Source organism: Lynx canadensis, chromosome C1 (genome assembly GCF_007474595.2).
Source record: "Lynx canadensis isolate LIC74 chromosome C1, mLynCan4.pri.v2, whole genome shotgun sequence".
NCBI lineage: Eukaryota > Metazoa > Chordata > Mammalia > Carnivora > Felidae > Lynx > Lynx canadensis.
In genome coordinates this window covers 7,010,151-7,023,148 of record NC_044310.1, presented here as the reverse complement: position 1 = coordinate 7,023,148, position 12,998 = coordinate 7,010,151, and the positions used below count along the sequence as shown (strand labels likewise).

General features: G+C 43.7%; 1 protein-coding gene across 1 annotated transcript in view; it reads right to left on the bottom strand.

Moving 5' to 3' along the window:
* UBE4B (ubiquitination factor E4B) overlaps positions 1 to 12,998 on the bottom strand; it is a 120,483-nt gene that overhangs the window by 66,306 nt on the left and 41,179 nt on the right.

The window sequence follows — 12,998 nt, the reverse complement described above, 5'->3', positions numbered from 1 at the left end:
CATTTGCAAGTACTTTAAAAAATATATACCTATGTTGCTGCAAGGAAAATCAGACTCACGTTAAAAAAAAAAAAAAAAAAAAAAAACTTGAGTTGCCATTTGTAGCTAAAATAACTACCAAGTGGATAACCTTTAACCCTCCCAGCACTCCAGGAGAGTAAACCTGCCACTCCTATGTGTCTCTCTCATTGAAGAAGATCACTAAACGTTCATCCATTCTTCACAGGTTTTAACGTGTCTGTTTCTTAAAGCTTCCTCGGGACTCATGAAAGAGAAAAGACACTGAATCCTGACTACTCCTAAGTAGACTCAAGGAAAATACAGAAAACATCTGATGTGGCAAGAATTTTAACTAAGCTCAGGGAAGACAGTAAAACTTTAAGAATGTTTTCTTAAACATTCAAGAATGTAACCCAAAGTGAGTTCTCAGTAACTATTTACTGAAGATCACAAAACATCCATCCATTCCTGATAGCTAGAATCATGACACGTATCACAAGGAAAGGTCTGACATTTTAAAATAAAATTAATCAGTAATAAAGTTTAGCAACTTTTATGGGGTATCAGTTAAGCAGCTTTAAAATCTCTACCTTATAAAACCAGTCTTAAAATTAAACTAAGTTGTTCAAAAACACTGTGTTTATAACATAGCACACTCTGCTATGCTACGTGTACAATAACCCTATGGTAACACAGTGCCAGAGTTCACCATAGAGTCCAGGATACTGTAGTTGCGATATTTTTATAAAACATCAAGTATATTATCTGAATTCTTTTCCTGAACCCTCCCCACGGGCTCTTCACATCCTGGGTCCAGTGGGGCAGTTCTCCCCAGAATTTACTACGTATCCTTGGTCTGTCCACACCCTCCAGAATTTGGGTGACCTCGTTGCGGTCTTAAACTTAAAAAAACGTATGGTGTCTTTGAATCCATCTAAATCAACTATTGATTTGGCTAAAGCCAAATCGAGCAACAACACAAAATATCGCTTTGTTTCCAAACCACACACACAGGCTTCTGTGGTCCTCGGTCCTCACTCTACCATTCCTAACTTGGGAAATCGCTGTCAGGAAGCCAAATTTCAAGGAATGGAGAACCCCGCTTCTTCATCTCCGTAAGGGCAGGTATTGAAGAATTAAAACGGATATAATCTCCGGTTCTCTTTGACGAGATTTAAAAATTTAAAAACAATTCTTCAAAAAATGAGGGTGTGTAAGTAAGCCTTGCCTGCTTAATAAAATATGAACTACAAACTTTCAAGATGGCAGCTATCCAAACTTTTGTTCCTAATAAGAGCTTGTTAAAGGTAAATTATCCATTCTGTGCGGGAAGGCCATAATTTTAAAGGAAATAAGGAGGATTTTATTTCTCTAAGATTTGCCTCCCAGAACGGTAGTATTTCCTGAATGCTATTTCCTTTCGGGTATAAGCCAGACCAAGTGCCTATTTAAGCTGTAACACTAGATCTAGTCCAGTATTTTACACACACACACACACACACACACACACACACAAAGGGGCTTGCTAAATTACAGTATAAAAAGAAGCACAGAATTGCCAGAAGGTACCTTAAAGCCCCAATAAAACTGTTAAAAAGGTGTGCGGGTGGTGGGGAGTGACTTTACCATCTTAGCCATCTTCTTCTTTTACAGATGAGAATACGGAGACCTGTGAAGTCTAAGAACTTCCTTTAGCAAGTCAGAAACAGAGGCAAGATTAAAACACATGTCTCTTGGGGCGCCTGGGTGGCGCAGTCGGTTAAGCGTCCGACTTCAGCCAGGTCACGATCTCACGGTCCGTGAGTTCGAGCCCCGCGTCAGGCTCTGGGCTGATGGCTCGGAGCCTGGAGCCTGTTTCCCATTCTGTGTCTCCCTCTCTCTCTGCCCCTCCCCCGTTCATGCTCTGTCTCTGTCTGTCCCAAAAATAAATAAAAACGTTGAAAAAAAAAAATTTAAAAAAAAACACATGTCTCTTGACTCCAAGGAAAATGCTGCTATTTCCTCTGCCCCAAACTGCTGAACAATTCTTTGATCACAGCTATTTTAAATCAAAGCTATATGTTTCTACATCCTAAAATTATAAAAGCTGGGGCGCCTGGGTGCCTCAGTCGGTTAAGTGTTCGATTTTGGCTCAGGTCATGATTTCAAGGATTGTGGGTTCGAGCCCTGTGTCGGGGCTCTGTGCTGACAGCTCAGAGTCTGGAGCCCACTTCGGATTCTGTGTCGCCCTCTCTCTCTTTGCCCCTCCCCCACTCGTGCTCTGTCTCTCTCTCAAAAATAAACATTAAAATAAAATTATAAAAGCGAAACTTAAAAAGGTATTAGTGTTATAAAAAGAATCATTCCTTCCATTACTTATCAAAATTCTAAGGCTTATTTACATAGATCTTGACAATGAACTAAGCTAAAAGGTTAACATTCATGGAAAATACAAAGTACACTAGTACTTTCTTTGGCCAATACCAAACTCACCCTCTCAATACGACTTATAATGAACATTTTCTACTCCATAAAACCAACTCATATATTCAGTCAGCAGCTAACTTCCTAGTGAAAACATTTTGTTCTTGTGACTAAACACAAATAAAATGAAATTTCAAACGTGTAAAGAAATATAGTGGTATCTAAAATATCGAGATAAGACGACCAACAACTCGAATTAGAAAAATGGTTTGATCTTCTTATTTATGAGACAGAGTATTCCCTTCCTTAGTGTCAAAAGGGCGGATCATGCCAAGAATCATACATCTGGACTCAAAAGATCTTGAAGGCTCCTTGGAGAAACGGTGGAGTCTACAGCTAGTGCAAAACAAAGATGGGATGAGCCTGGGGCATCTGATAGTGCCAGCAAGACAGTGCTCAAAAAAAAATAAAATAAAAGGATGACTGTGCCAAACAGAGTCGTCAACCCAAAAGAGATCCCAATGACCAAAGCTAGAACAATTTGTGTAAAATAATAAAGCAAAAATAAATAATAATTTGAATTATAACTCAAAGTACAAAATAAATATACATGAGTTCATACCGATGTATGTAAGCATTAACTTAGTAACTGGGGAAAAGGAGGTGAATGTCCCTTACAGAAGAATCCCAAATAATGTATCTATATGTAGATACTCCCCACTCCAGAAGGTAAAACTTAGCTCCCACTGCTTGAGTGGGGTAGGCTGGACTTAAGAACTCACTACTGAAGAATTGAGTCTGGAAAGGGAAAAGAATCGTTACTTCACAGTAGAGAGACCTGGCAGACTGGAGCTTAACTCAGTGGTGAAGGTCAATGTGACCGGCAGTGCGGCAGGGCCCTTTGCCTGTGTGATACTCTCCCCCCTAAAACCCCACACCCCAGACTAATCAAGAGAAAAACACTAGACGAAGCCAAATTAAGAGACATTCTATACAATGCTCTTCAAAACTGTCAAGAAAATGAAAAGCACAGAAACACTGAGAAACTGTCACAGACCAAAGGAGATTCATCTTTAGTTTGGTTAATAGCAGTATACCAAAGATTTTTATGGTTTCAGGTCTCACAGTTAGGTCTAGTTCCTCGTGTATTTTAGATATTAGCCACTTATCAGATACACGATTTGCACATTTTTTCTCCCATTCTATAAGCTGCCTTTTCAGTGTTGATGGTTTCCTTTGCTTCACAGAACCTTTTTACTTTGCTTGTTTATTTTTGCTTTTGTTGCCTTTGCTTTTGGAGTCAGAGCCAAAAACCAGCGCCAAGACTGATGTCAAGGTACTTACCATGAGCCTATGTTTTCTGCTAGGAGTTTCATGGTTTCCAGTCTTACATTCAAGTCTTTACCCATTTTCAGCTACTTTTTGTGTGGTGTAAGACAGTCCAGCTTCATTCTGTCGCATATGGCTGTCCATTTGCTGAAGAGACTGCCCCCAATGTACATTCATGGCTCCTCTGTCATAAATTAATTGACCATATATGGGTGGTCAGTTTCTGGGCTCTCTATTCTTTTCCATTAACCTATGTGAATGTTTTTATGCCAGGTCATGCAATTTTGATTACTATAGCTTTGTAACAGCTTGAAATCAGGTAGTGTGACACCTTCAGCTTTGTTCTTCTTTCTCAGGACTGTTTTGGCTATTTGGGGTCTTCTGTGGTTCTGTATAAATTTTAAGATTATTCTATTTCTGTGAAAATATGCCACTGGAATTTTCATAGGGATTGCATTGAATCTACAGATTGCTTTAGCTTGGTATGGACATTTTATCAGTATTAATTCTTTCAATCCATGAGCACAGAAGATCTTTCCATTTATCTGTGTCTTTTTAAAATTCTTCCATCAACACCTTGTAATTTTCAGTGCATACATCTTCCACCTCCTTGGTTAAATTTATTCCTCGATATTTTGTTCTTTTTGATGCAATTGTAAATGGGATTATTTTATTTCTATTTCCAGTAGTCCATTACAAGCGTATGGAAACACAAGAGATTTTTGTATATTGATTTTTTTATCTGACAACTTTACTGAATTCATTATCAAGTTTTAACAGTATTTGGGTGGAGTCTTCAGCGTTTTGTACACATAGTATCAAGTCGCCTGCAAATAGTGACAGTTCTACTTCCTTTCCAATCCTGATGTGTGGTTTTTTTGTTTTTTTTGCCTAATTGCCTGGTTAGGACTTCCGAAATTGGGTTGAATAAAAGTGGCAGGAATGAGCAAACTTCTTTTGTTCGTAATCTTAGAGGGAAACTTTTTGGGTTTTCATCTGTGAGTGTAACGTTAGCTGTGGACCGGTCAAACATGCCTTTATTACACTGAGGCACATTCCCTCTATATGCACTTTGTTGAGAGTTTTTATCATAAATGGATGTTGAATTTTGTCAAACGCTTATTCTGCAAGCTCATACGATTTTTATCCTTCGTTTTGCTAATGTGGTGTATCGCACTGATTGGCATGCAGATGTTGAACCCTCCCTAGATCCCAGAAATAAATCCCACTTGATCACAGTATACGTATGATCCTTTAGCGTCCTACTGATTTTGGTTAGCTACTATTTTGTTGAGGATTTCCGCACCTATATTCATCACGGATACTGGCCTATAATTTTCTTTTCTCGTGGTGTCCTTTCCTGATTTGTTTGGGCACCAGGGTAATGGCTAGTCCCACAGAATTGTCTGGAAGTATCCGTCCCTCTTCCTCTTCTTTTTTTGCGGCGGCGGGGCGGGGGATAGAGTTAGAGAAGGGTTGGTATTAATTCCTTGAGTTCACTAGTGAAGCTGTGTCTGGTCCTGGACTTTTGTTTGTTGGGAGGTTTTTGATTACAGACTCAAGTCTCCTTACTAGTAATCAGGCTATTTAGATTTTCTGTTTCTTCATGATCCCGTCTTAGAAGGCTGTGTGTCAAAATATTAGTATTTCTTTTTGTTGTTTTAATTAAAACATTAGTATTTCTTTTTTTTTTTTTTTTTTTTTTCAGCGTTTATTTTATTTTTGGGACAGAGAGAGACAGAGCATGAACGGGGGAGGGGCAGAGAGAGAGGGAGACACAGAATCGGAAACAGGCTCCAGGCTCCGAGCCATCAGCCCAGAGCCCGACGCGGGGCTCGAACTCACGGACCGCGAGATCGTGACCTGGCTGAAGTCGGACGCCCAACCGACTGCGCCACCCAGGCGCCCCAAAACATTAGTATTTCTTAAATGCACGCCCTTAGACTCCAATCGGGAGCCTGGAGACAGATGGGGAGAAAAACCACTAGCATATTCCCAAATCAAAAAAAGAGAATTACTTCCTGGATGCAGACCTACTATGAGCTCAACAGAGAAGAGAAATGTAAGATAGCTTTATTCAGAGTTTGCAATCTAGTTAGCAAAACAAGATAAATGCACACAAAATTAAGAATGGCATGTGCAGCACAATTTCTAAGGGTTTGAAGTGTCTGGAGTGAGTGTGATGGTTACTGGAGCAGGAGCAGAGTTGCTCTGAAAACAGGAAATGAAGTTAAATGAAGGGTGGGGGGGGGCTCATCACAGAGGACCCTGAAAGTTCCTGGACTGCATTCAGGTGCAAACATGGAGACAAGGAGGACTTCTGAGCAGGTGACGTGTCTGATCTCGCCTACTGAGCCATCAAGTCCCTCAAGGGATAGGAACTGCATTTTCTGGAAACCACTCTCACACACCATTTACTTCTGTGCCTTCCCTAGACTTGAGAGCACGAACTAAGCAGTGGAAGCGGCAATTTTGTGATGTTCACGTCCCACTATGTGGGCAGAGTGCTAGCGGGGAGTTTGGTTGGAGTCAGAGGCAACAGAAGCTCAAGGACCAGGTTGACCTGAATGGAGACAGAGGAGGAGAAAAAAGGGATCAAGCCCAGGTCGAAACAGGAAGCTGATTCCCAGAGCTAAGAAGACATCAGACTTCCTCCAGATTCACAAAATAAATATCATGATCCTAGCAATAATGTCATACAATGCAGCCCATTATAATAAAAACACATACAGAACATACTCCCCCTTTTGGTGGCCAAAATACATGCAAAACATGACCCCCTTGGGTAGCCGAAAAGTCACCCCAATGAGACGAAATGACTGTGCTGGTATAGGGTACACCAGGTGCAGCTAAAGCAAAAAAGATTTCAACACCACCAAGAGCCTCCCAAGCCCCGCAGATGTGAGGGGTCTCACTACAGCCCTCTGGCCTTGGGACTTGTGCCTAAGCTGGGCCTCCAGCTTGCTTCTGAATCACCCTCCAGCCCTCTCTCTCCCCCAAGTGGGGGGAGACGAAGCTATAGACCAAGTGGAAACAATAGGGCTTCTTTCTGAAGAAGAAAAAAAAAAAGATTTAAATACTGGATTAGCAATCAACAATAGGACGAAGGGTTATAATTTTGTCACTGCTAACAGCATTCTTAGCCAAAGACAATTTACTATAAAAGCATGATTCTGATTTTGTTGAAATTTCTACAAAGGTACCACTATTAAGTAACAAAGTTCTGTATCAAAACCGGAGAAGGAAATTGAAGGGAAATTGAAGACGACCACTCTGCATCAATCATCACCAAGTCCATTTTGCCCCAGGACCTCGGCATCTGCTGTTCCTTCTGTCAGGAAAGAACACCCAACAGATAACCACTTGGTTTGCTCCCCAGCTTCATTCAGGCTTCTGCTGAAACGTCATCTTCTTAATGAGGCCTACAGTCGTCTCTACCTTAAAACAGCAATGCCTTCCTCCCTCGCCAATACTGACTCCCAACATAATTCTCTCTTTTCTCCACAAGAATTCTCACCACCTGACAGATTTTATGGTTTCTAAACACAGTTTGTCTTCTCTTACTAGACCCTACACGACGTGACCCAGAACAGAACCTAACAAACACACGACAGGATTTAAATGCAAAGGTATTAAATAAAGGCTGCATGAACCTCCAGCACTCAGTGGATAGCTGATAACAACCGATACAAACCAAAATGTAAAACAGATAATAAAACATGTCAAGCAAATTTGGAGGGTTTGGGATAACAACTGTAATGGGATATGGAAGGATGTTCCCTATTTTCAAAAGTAATAATCCTGGGGTGTTTTTTTTTTGGGGGGGGTGATTATTTAAGTAGGCTCCACACCCAACGTGGGGCTTTGAACTCATGACCCTGAGATCAAAAGTCGAATGCTCTACCGACTGAGCCAGCCAGGCACCCCAATCCTGTTTGTTTGTTTGTTTGTTTAAGGCAGAATTTTCACAGTCAGATAAACACTTGTGTGAAATTCTCCAAAAAAAACCTGACACCACAGAGATGGCAGCGGGAGGCAGAGACCACCTGTGACCGCACCAGCGTGGAGAGCTCCACACGAGGACATCCCCTCCTGCCAGACACGGGGTCCTCGGACACTGCTGCTGCGTGAGACTTGCCCATCTCTGCCTGCATCCATAGCTCCCACCACAGTGCCTAGCAAATGGAAGGCATTATGCAAGCGTTCGAAGGCATCGATGGAAACAGGGCCAAGACCATCTTCAAACATAAGAAGAATTTAGGTTAAACTAGTTTTAAGTATGTTAAAGACTAGCAGTCAGACAGAGGAAAGGGCTTCTGTGTTTCTTTCTGATCCAAACCCTGGAACTAGCCCAGAGGCCAAACACATCATCTGGTTTCTCGCTCCCTGCACACAGGCCCTGTTGTTCATTTCTGCTCCCAGAGCAGAGGTTCTTTTCCACAGATGGAGACGGAAATCAGGGGGCCAAAATTACAGTAGCTGTTTGATTAGCTGCTAGATCTTTTATTTAAAGCATTATCATGGAAGCACACAAATTACTATGTCACAGTCTTTAAAAACATTGTGATAACCGTATTTCTGTATAATTGGTTTCCTTTGTAATCCTCCGTTTTATGATACACGTTTAAAACTACGCTTGGAGAGGCTGATCAAAGGCTTCACCGGTTTGCCAGAACTCATGGAATGACAACAGTCTTTTAAGAACGCCAGCTCCGGAGGGTAGAAAAGGCACCCGGAGAACTTGGTCCGCCAGACTTTAATAATCCTGTCAAGATAAAACCAGCTGATAAAGGACTCACTGGAGACTCTTGTGCAAGAATGACCACGTCTTCAGAGAGGGCACGACAGCCAGGAAGGGTGAGGCTTCGGTTGGATATATTCACGATGTCTGAGAGGATAGACATCAGAGGGAACAGAAGGAATATAGTATGATTTCAAAACAGGACTGTAAAATAAAAATCCTCCAGGAGGGTTAAGAGTTCCTGAAGGCTGGGCAAAGCAATCTAAAGATGGGGGAAGGAACTAAGAAAACCAGTTTGTCCTCCCAGGAACTTAATGAGCACAGGTTTTTCAAAGGAAATGAAAGAACACCTTCTCCCCGCCCAGATGGTAAGTTCTTCCAGGAAAGAAATTGGACCTCGCTCATCTTCACGTTCCCACGACTTGCTGCCGGGTCTGACCCACAGGAAGCCCTAAATAACGTCAGTGAACGGACACGTAAACGCAACAGAATCAATGACAGCTGTAAAAAAGTAACAATTAGCTGTAGGAAAAATATTACCCACACGCACAAAGTTTTAAGACAGGCAAAAGCAATGTCATATTAACAGTGCGGTAAAAGAGAGAGAGAGAGGAGGAGAGAGAAAGAGAAAAAAACGTCTGAGCATGATAAATGCAAAATTCTGAACAGCAGTGACCTGCTGGTGTGGGGGAGAGGGGTGGAGAGCCAGAGACTCCGTCAGGGGTTCAAGGCATTACTATGTCTCACATACGTTATTTATCGTGTAGGTCCAGAATATTCTGTAGTAAGCTTTTTGGCAAAATCTTAGAAAAAAATTGGCTTATGGGCTTTTTAAACTCTGCTCCGAGTGCCAGGAAAAGCAAAGAGACAGACTAAAGTGGGTCACAGTGAAAGACTTATGTTAGTAAATGTTCTCTAAATAGAACTCAAGGGGTACCTGGCTGGCTATGTCAGTGCGGCATGCAACGCTTGATCTCGGGGTTGTGAGTTCGAGCCCCACGTTGGACGTAGAGATTACTTTTTAAAAACATCAATTGAATCAATCAATCAAGCTCAAGTCTTATTTTGCGTCTAACATTCCCAAGAAACTATTTTTTCTTTCATTTATTCACTTAACTAGTGGCACTAACAGAGTGCCTACTATGTGCCAGCATGGTTCTGGGGACAAGGGAATGAACAGCAGTGATGAGGTCCCTGCTCTAACCTTATGTTCTAAAGGGAGGAGAGGGGCGCCTGGGTGGCCCAGTTGGTTGAGTCATGATCTCATAGTTTGTGAGTCTGAGCCCCACATCGGGCTCTCCTCTGCAGACGCAGAGCCCACTTTGGATCCTCTGGCCCCCTCTCTCTTCTGCCCCTCCCCTGCCGGAGCTCTCTTTCAGAAATAAACAAACACTAAAAAATTAAAAAAAAAAAAAAAAGAGAGAAGAGGGGATGGTGATTAAAGAAAAAAAATCCATAAATGGTATTTCCACTGGGAAGCAGGGTCTTTGCAGATGTATTCAAGTTAAGATGAGGTCACATTGGATCAGAATGGTCCCTTAATCCAGTAACTGGTGTCCTCACAAGAAGAGGGCAACGTGAACACAGATACATACACACAGAGGCAAGGCCGGGAAAAGACAGAGGACATTGCGGTGGTGCTGCCTCAGGCCAAGAAACACCAAGGATGGCCGGCAACCAACAGAAACTAGAAGAGGCAAGGTTCTTCATCAGGGCCTTCCAAGGAAGCACGGCCCCGCCAACACCTTGACTTTCGACTTCTTCCCTCTGGAGTTGTGACAGAATAAAACTCTGTGGTTTCAAGCCATCCAGTCTGCGATACTTTGTCACGGCGGCCCGAGGAACTTCATACAGAAGCAGGCAGCGTGGCGAGAAGCCGGGACCACAGATGGGAGAGCAACCTGGAGGACTCGCTGGAGCTCCCGGCCCTTGTTCTAGTTCCCTGCAGCACAAAGCATCCCCACTGAGAAGGCGGCCACAGGACTACCACGTCACTCCTGGGCGAGGCCTCCTCTCCACGGGCAGTGGTCTACCCTATCTGTGTCTGTCAGAAAGCACATCTCCATTCTGGAACAGAAGTCTCTCCTTCATATTCAGTGGACAATACATCTACCCGCTGGCCCTCCGTCTACCATCAAGGACCACAGAAAACAAGCACAGGCCATCATCTTCCTCATGGCAGCTTTTCACATTTTTTTAACATAACACACACACCCTCTTGAGATTTTCTCTTAAGTTATATGTGCCTATGTCATTTGGGTCATCTTCTCTCGTGAGCCACTTATTAATTCCACCAAGTAACAGACTGAACGTGGCCGGTACTGTTAAAGGCACTGGGATACAGCAGTCAGTAAAACGGATACAAGTCCCTGGCCTGTGGGGCTTACGCTATAGTAGGCGAAGCAGAGAAAACAGGATAAGCAAGTCATGTGTGTGCTACGTCAGCTGGTGACAAAAGCTCAGAGAAAAAGTTATCCATGTCAGATAGAGGTAGCACCTTCAGACAGTAAGGCCAACAAAAGTCACCCTTGTATAAACATCCGAAGAGGTGAATGAAAAAGCCACATGGATTTTAGGGGCTGAGCCTTCCAGCAACAGAGGTCACGGCCGAAATGTTCAGGAAGAGCAAGGAAGCCAGTGTGGCTAGAGCAGAGGAGCAGCAAGGAGGAGGAGCACAGTGGGAAAGGAGGTCAGAGCCGAAACAGGGCCGATTCACACACAGCCCTGGGTCAAGGTCTCTCATTCTCCACGAGGCGGCGAGCCAGTGGAGGGAACCAACAGAACACTGACGTGACCCATCTTAGGGGGTGCTCGTTTTCTGTTTCACTTTGTTTAAACTTGTTTATTTGATAAATCTGTGAAACTCTCTTTATCCAACCTTCCAGGCGCATAGCTAATAATATCTACTGATCTGCGATTATGAATAGTAGTGATTATGGGAGAGACCTAACCAGGACTTCCCAGCACCGAGGTGTGCTGCCCAGAACTAACCAGCTGGAGCTGCCCGAGTCTTCCGTTAGTTTGTAACGGCAATGTAACGAGCTGGCTGTGAAAAATAACCCTGCTGTTATACAAGGATGGGCTGACGCTTCAGACTGGTGCTACCCTGAGATTGAAGTGAAGCGAGGGAAGGCACGGCCACTCCGGTAATCCAAGCAAGACATGCTCGTGCCCTGGAACCGACATCAGGCCCACTACCTGTTTCTGTAAGTAGAGTTCTGCTGAAACGTAGCCATGCTCTTTTGTTTATGTTTTGTCTGTGGCTGCTTTTTGTGCTACAGGGGCAGAAAATAGCTGTGACAGAGGCTATGCAGCCTGCAAAACCAAAACATTTACTATCTGGCCCTTTACAGAAAGGGATAGCTGACCCCTGATCTAGAATATGAGGTAAAAAGATGAGGGAACGTTTCAGGCTTCAGCAACTAGAAAAAAAAAAAAATGAGCTGGTATTTTCTGAGAGGGCGTTCCAGGAGAAGATAAGACAATTTTGGACGTGCTCTCTGTGAGATGCTTATTAGACAGTGTGTGAGTCTGAGGTTCAAGGAATGGTTCTGGGCTGGAGAGATCAACCTACAGACCAGCAACTTAGAGATGGTAAGTAAAGCTGGGAAACACAGATGGAGAGGACAGCAGGTTAAAATATCGACACCCAGCTCCCCGCCCCCCCCCCCCCGACCCCTGACATTTACACGTCAGGGAAAGGACAAAGAACCATGTGGAGCCCCAAGAAGAAACAGAGACGGGAGGAAAACCAGGAGAGTGCAGAGCTCTGGGAGCCAAAAGAAGAAAGTGTTGCAAGAAGAAGGCCAGAGCCCATCAGCTGGGGCTGAGCAGTTGACTCAGAGCACATCACAGGAGTCCTCACCTGACTGGATTCGCATCAGCAGTGGGTGCAAGGACAGAAGAAGGACACAGAGGCCAGGAAGCAACTCACTCTGGAGGTTCTGTTGTGATGCAGAGCAGAGCAGTGGGGTGGAAGCTGGCAGCAGAAATGAGATCAAGAGAGTTCTTTTACATGTATATTCCCAGGATGGGAGGAGGAACCACATGTAGAATGTTAGAAAAATAAGTTTTCCACTTCAGATGGAAAACCTGCCGGAGCAGGAAAGCTGGGAAGTGCTGGGGCAACAGCTCTGAGTTGGAGAGAGGAGGTGGGACCTGGGGACAGAATTCAGGAAGGGCAGGGAGCTTCAAGCTTAACAAAAGCAGGCCACACATACAGGCAGGTAGGCGGACACTACGATGGGAGCTCACATCACTACTACGTCGCTGCCTGCACCTGCTTTCTCCATGACCTAGGATGGCAGCCCATCAGGCCAGAGCTGCACAGAGAATGAGGTGCTGTGGACTGAAGGAGAGGGTTCAAAACAGACCTGAGGAGCTGGAGAGCAAACAGGAAATACGCTGTAACTACCTGCCAGTATGAAGGGTCTGCTGGAGCGCGTGACCATGAATCTGAAATGAGACAGACAGCATGGTTCTGGTTTTTTCTCTAGCCTTGTTCCACTGCATGAGACAGACGGGA